The sequence below is a fragment of the Streptopelia decaocto genome (assembly GCF_964273445.1).
Source record: "Streptopelia decaocto genome assembly, chromosome: 7".
Taxonomy (NCBI): Eukaryota; Metazoa; Chordata; class Aves; order Columbiformes; family Columbidae; genus Streptopelia; species Streptopelia decaocto.
Window position 1 is genome coordinate 35,229,616 of NC_138661.1, and position 6,078 is coordinate 35,235,693.

A 6,078-nucleotide genomic window follows, 5' to 3' on the forward strand; every position below is an offset into this window, starting at 1 on the left:
CCCCGCCCCCGCCGCGCTTCGCCCCGCCCCCGCCCGCCCGCCGCCCAATGGCCGGAGAGGGGGCGGGGCGCGCCGCGAGGGGCAACGGCCGCCGCCGCAAGGGAGGTGCGCCCGGTCCGGCACAGCCCGCGGAGCGGAGCAGCGGAGGGCGGGGCGGGGCGGGGCGGGGCGGGGCGGGGCCTCCCCGGGCTGAGAACGGTCCCGCCCCTGGGGGGCGCGGGCTGTGTTGCTGTGTTGCTGTGTGTCACCCCGTGTCACCCCACCAGCTCTCCGCTCGCAGGCGGCGGGCGGGTAAGTGCTGTGGAGGAGCCCCGGGCGTCGCTGCCGGGTGCGGGAAGGATGCGGAGGAGAGGGCCTAGCCTTCGTCCCGGAGACAGGGCTGCATCACAGGGACAGCAGCCTCCGCTGAGAAACTGCGTTTCCGTCCCTGATCTTTGCGAGGAAATAAACTGCTCCGTCCTGTGTCAGGGGGGAGCACGGAGGAAATAAATGCCCTTGTCAGCCCTCGGTGGGACTCACTGCTGGGACCAGCCCTTCGGAGCAGCTCAGCCCAATCCTACCACCACAGAGCAGAACTACTCGCACGGCGGGGCTGAGCTTAAAACTGGGGGCGGTGTGACCCAGCTAGTTATTTTCCAACAGAATTCTTATTCCTGGGCTTTAAATAACTTAGAAAGTTCTCATTGGCTTTTGAAGTCTGAACGGTGGGTTGTGAGGGTCAGGGAGCGCTTTGCCCACGTCATGTTCATTCCTGTATACAACTAACATGCAGCTAAACTAGCAAGGTTAAGTTCTCAATACTGCTTTCTCTGAAGCCCCCTCACTGAGGAGAATAAGCCAAAACAAGCCTCACCCTCCGAAAAGCAGCTTAGCACCTTTTACCCTTGCTCTGCCATTGATTTATTGGCTCCCCCTGAAATCAATAGCAAAATCTCAGCAAGCTGAGGGAGGCAGGATCCAGCTCTGCAGTGGCAGCACCCTGTCAGGCTGTTTTCAAAACTACGTAACAAGATCACTTGGAAGGGAGATTTTAAAACCCAGCTGGCGGCTGAGTAATGTTAATTGCTGTCAAGTCTGCCACGCAGTTATTGAGGCTTGTAACTCAAACTCAGGGGAGGGGTTCGATTGGAAACCGATGACTAGCAAGGTGATGAGAATTACTGTGGGTTCCTCATATCAGGCTCTGTGAGCCTCTCCAGTTAAATGCTTCAGAGTTATGGTGATTTTGGGTGAGGTATTTACAGTTTCCATTAATAGATTAACAGGCTAATAACATGCAGCCTCCCCAAAAGCCCATTTCTTTATGGTACTTCTCCAAGGGTTCATTTCTACTCTTTTATTTGCCAGAAGGGCTGAGCCTTTGCTTTGTTATGAGAAGATTAGCGCATGTCTGACTTGTACCTCACCACTAAGTGAGAAAGAAAAATGATTAATTAATTTCGTTTTCAGTAAGGGCCAGGATCCTAAAGTAATTAAGCCTCATTGTCCGCTTTTGATAGTCAAGGGAGTTGTGAGTAGGAGGGGAAGGGAATACTATTAAAAAAAAAAAAAAAAGCAACCAAAGGCATTCTATATCTTAAAGATACTCAAATTTTATCACACTGATGGTCAGGCCCTGGCAAAATGCCAGCTGCTGGAGGGCTACTTCTAATTTGAACGTGCATCGCTATAAATAAAAAATGAATGCACTACGATTCCAACCACTTATGTCTTCCAGACTGAGTAATAACTGCCTGCTGGTTAGGCTCATTAACAGTAAAAACAGTACCTGATCGGCTTTGTTTTCATCTCATTGAGCTGCAGTTGAGGCCACACTTTATATCCCCAGAGGCTGTGTTTTGGGAGCTCCTACTGTGTAGAAAATGTATGGAAACTGAAATCTATGTATATAATCAGGCTGGATGGTGAGGGAGCTCAGGAAGGATATTTGTGCCTTTCAGTGATTAAAAAAAAAGATATGGCAGCATTTCTAAGAGAGGGGACTCAGAGGGATTCCTTGAGGAAATTAGACATTGTTAAGAAATGGCTCCGAGTAAATAGACCGAAACCAAGACAGAGACAGCGAGTCTGAAATGGAAAATTGTGAACCGAGGGCAAGTTATACCACCAACCTCACCGCACTCTGCCGAGAGAGTTTCTACAATAGCATGGAGACAGGCTTCTTACCTGGGAGTGGGAGCCCCAGGGACGGATACTCTGCCAGAGAGTTTTTGCTCATTAGTGTACATGGTAACATTTTGATACAAGAGATTAATCTTAAATCACGTGCAGCAGTGTCCCAGTGACATTGCAGAGGGAAATACTGTGCCATCCCATAACCCTTTTGTCAGCCTGCTCCACTGCTCCAAAGAATACTGAATAAAATTACTTCTTTTCTTTAGTTAGACCCCCCCCCCATATTCCCTATGTGTCTTCAGAACTATTTCTTCTTATTTTACTGTCAAAATGCTATTGTCAGCATTGTGCTGTAATTGCAGAGTACATTGTGATCTTAGGCATGGGTCTCGCAGGCTTCTCTGCCTGGGTGGGCTCCGAAACCCACACAGGGCCAACTTGACTTTGGTGGGGGTAGTCTTGTCTCATGAGCTCAGTTTTCATTTCTATTTTTCTATTTTTCTAACTCTCATGGTTGGAATAGGAAAATTAAGGATAGCTTCATGGGTCATAAAGCAAAGGACAAACAAGAAAAACGCTTGGGGTTGGTTCTATTTATTTTGTTATCATAAGGACCATTTGGTCGATTTGATGATTTTTCAGGGGGCTCAATATGAGTGCCAAGGATTGGAAAGTACTGTCTTCTGCCCTGACACATATCAACAGACCTACTGTTGTTGCACCACATTTCCCTGTTGTTGTGTGAGGCAGAAAAAGCCCAGCTTGAATTTCAGGTTTTGACCGTCCCTGCGCATTCCTCACCCGAGCTGTCCTCACGGAGAGGGCCTGCCTCTTCCTGATGGAAGGACTCACCGGCTTCAGCACCCAGTGCTGGCAGGAGAAAGTGTTGCACATTTTTAAAGGTGTATTTGGGAGCAGGATCACTCTCTGACTATAAATAGTACTGAGAGGACATTGCTGTTGGGGTTTTCTTCTGAAGGGAGCAAATTCTAAACAAGCTCACTGGGGTTGCTCCTTTCTGTTTTCTGAAACCAAAACTGAAACGCTCTTTTCTCCCCCGAAAATGGCACTGCCTTGGGAGAATGCTCTTGGGAGAATCCTCTCTCAGGATGCTGTGCTTGGCTCCTGCTGCAAGCACTGAAGGCAGGAGTTGGAGTTTTCCAGTTAGCGTTTCTGCTGTCAGCCCTGAAAATTCACTGGTGGCCTTAGAGGCAGCGGGCTGAAGGAAGCGCTGACAGCCGGGCTTGAGGTGTGTGCGTTTCTGTCACTGAACACGCTCTTGTCTGCTGGGGCCAGATTGAGCTCGCTTGCTCTTTCTTTCTCTTTCTTTCTTTCTCTTTCTTTCTTTCTTTCTTTCTTTCTTTCTTTCTTTCTTTCTTTCTTTCTTTCTTTCTTTCTTTCTTTCTTTCTTTCTTTCTTTCTTTCTTTCTTTCTTTCTTTCTTTCTTTCTTTCTTTCTTTCTTTCTTTCTTTCTTTCTTTCTTTCTTTCTTCCTTTCTTCCTTTCTTTCCTTTCTTTCCTTTCTTTCCTTTCTTTCCTTTCTTTCCTTTCTTTCCTTTCTTTCCTTTCTTTCCTTTCTTTCCTTTCTTTCTTTCTCTTTCTTTCTCTTTCTTTCTTTCTTTCTTTCTCTCTCTCTCTTTCTCTCTCTCTCTCTTTCTCTCTCTCTCTCTTTCTCTTTCTCTCTCTCTTTCTCTCTCTCTTTCTCTCTCTCTTTCTCTCTCTCTTTTCTCTCTTTCTTTCTTTTCTCTCTTTCTTTTCTCTCTTTCTTTTCTTTCTTTTCTCTCTTTCTTTTCTCTCTTTCTTTCTTTCTTTTCTCTCTTTCTCTCTTTCTCTCTTTCTTTCTCTCTTTCTCTCTTTCTCTCTTTCTCTCTCTCTTTCTCTCTCTCCTTCTCTCTCTCTTTCTTTCTCTCTTTCTTTCTTTCTCTCTTTCTCTCTTTCTCTCTTTCTCTCTCTCTTTCTCTCTCTCTCTCTTTCTTTCTCTCTTTCTTTCCCTCTTTCTTTCCCTCTTTCTCTCTTTCTTTCCCTCTTTCTCTCTTTCTTTCTCTCTTTCTCTCTTTCTCTCTTTCTTTCTCTCTCTTTCTTTCTTTCTTTCTCTTTCTCTTTCTCTCTTTCTCTCTTTCTTTCTCTCTTTCTTTCTTTCTCTCTTTCTCTCTTTCTTTCTCTCTTTCTCTCTTTCTTGCTTTTCCTTCCTTCCTTCCTTCCTTCCTTCCTTCCTTCCTTCCTTCCTTCCTTCCTTCCTTCCTTCCTTCCTTCCTTCCTTCCTTCCTTCCTTCCTTCCTTCCTTCCTTCCTTCCTTCCTTCCTTCCTTCCTTCCCTCCTTCCCTCCTTCCCTCCTTCCCTCCTTCCTTCCCTCCCTCCTTCCCTCCCTCCTTCCCTCCCTCCTTCCCTCCCTCCTTCCCTCCCTCCTTCCCTCCTTCCCTCTCTTCCTTTCTTCCTTTCTTCCTTTCATTTCTCTCTTTCTCTCTTTCTCTCTTTCTTCCCTCTCTTTTCACAAAGAATACAATTTCACTTTCACTAAGGAATTGTCCAGTTCTACAGAGACTTTGCATAGAACAGAATTTCTATAGCATGCTAATGATTTAGGAGAAAGGTTTCTCCTCCCCTCTATTTGGAAAAAAAAAATGTTCTCATGTGTTCTATTAGGAATGTGAAATTAAATTGATTTTTTTCCTTGTCTCTGAGTTTCTTCCATTGTCCATCATTTCTTCCTGATTCTGCACCCCTACTCTGTCTCTTCTGTGGTTCTTGATTGTTTGTTTGGTTTGGTTTGTGTTTTGTTTCTTTGGGATTTTTTTCCCCCATCTCGTTCTTACCAGTTCACTTCTCCCGCCTTTGTTATCTGCATTCCTCTTGTATTCTGGACCAACTCCTGAAGCATAAACTCCTTCAGATGTTTGACTCTGCTACTGGATTTCATAAGACAACCATGCTAGGCATTACATTAAAGTAAAATCTGTATACAATGTTTACAGAGTTGCAGCCTCATTCTGTAAAGGTCTGATCCACTCCTTGCCAAAGGAAAAGTAAAACTGACTTCAGAGGGGTGGGATCTGACTCTAAAATACCAAAACATTTTTGAGTGTGGTTGGTGATGGACACTGAAGATCCTCAGGACTTGTGAGATATACTCAGTACCAGGCAGAATTAAGGCTGTCCCCTGTATCTCTGTGTGAGAAGTTAACAGTACTGTTAAATGTCACCGCTGGCTAATGAGTAACCTTGGGGCTCCCTGCCTCTGTAAGGCTATTTGTTTCTGGAACTGTTATCACACAATCACAGAATGGCTGAGGCTGGAAGGCACCTCTGGAGGGCATCTGGTCCAATCCCCCTGCTCCAGCAGGGCCACCTAGAGCTGGTTGCCCAGGACCATGTCCAGACAACTTTTGAATATCTCCAAGGACGAAGACTCCACAGCCTCCCTCCACCTGTGCCACTGTAAATCAGATTGGGTGGAAAATTCTTTTGAAATAACAAGTTCAAAATATAAAAGTCATACCTTTTTATTACAGTAATGCAAAATTCCCTGGTCTCTTTTTCCCCTTTTTTTTAATGTAATGATAATAATCAACCCTAACCTGGGGCACATACATAGATCCTAAATTCTTTAGTATTCTCTTCCTGTGAGTGCTCACAGGAAGAGAAGTCCTTGCAGAATCAGGTCCTAACAAAGTACGTTGCATGTGGTCCGAGTAGAATACAGATGTATTACTGTTCCCACCTTACAGAAGAAGAACATCGCATTAGTGTATCATGTATTTTGGCAAAGAACTGCCAAAGACTTCGTGTTGGGCTAAGTGGAGCTTTGGCTGGAACCAGCAGAAAGTATTGCATTTATTTTGGTAAGTGCTCAGCATTACTTCTTGAGGCTTGACCTCAAAAACACTCAAATTTGGATGGAAAATGGTGGAAAAACAGAGCTCAACTATCCTGAATGTGAAGATAAAGGAGAGAAATTTGACCTCTA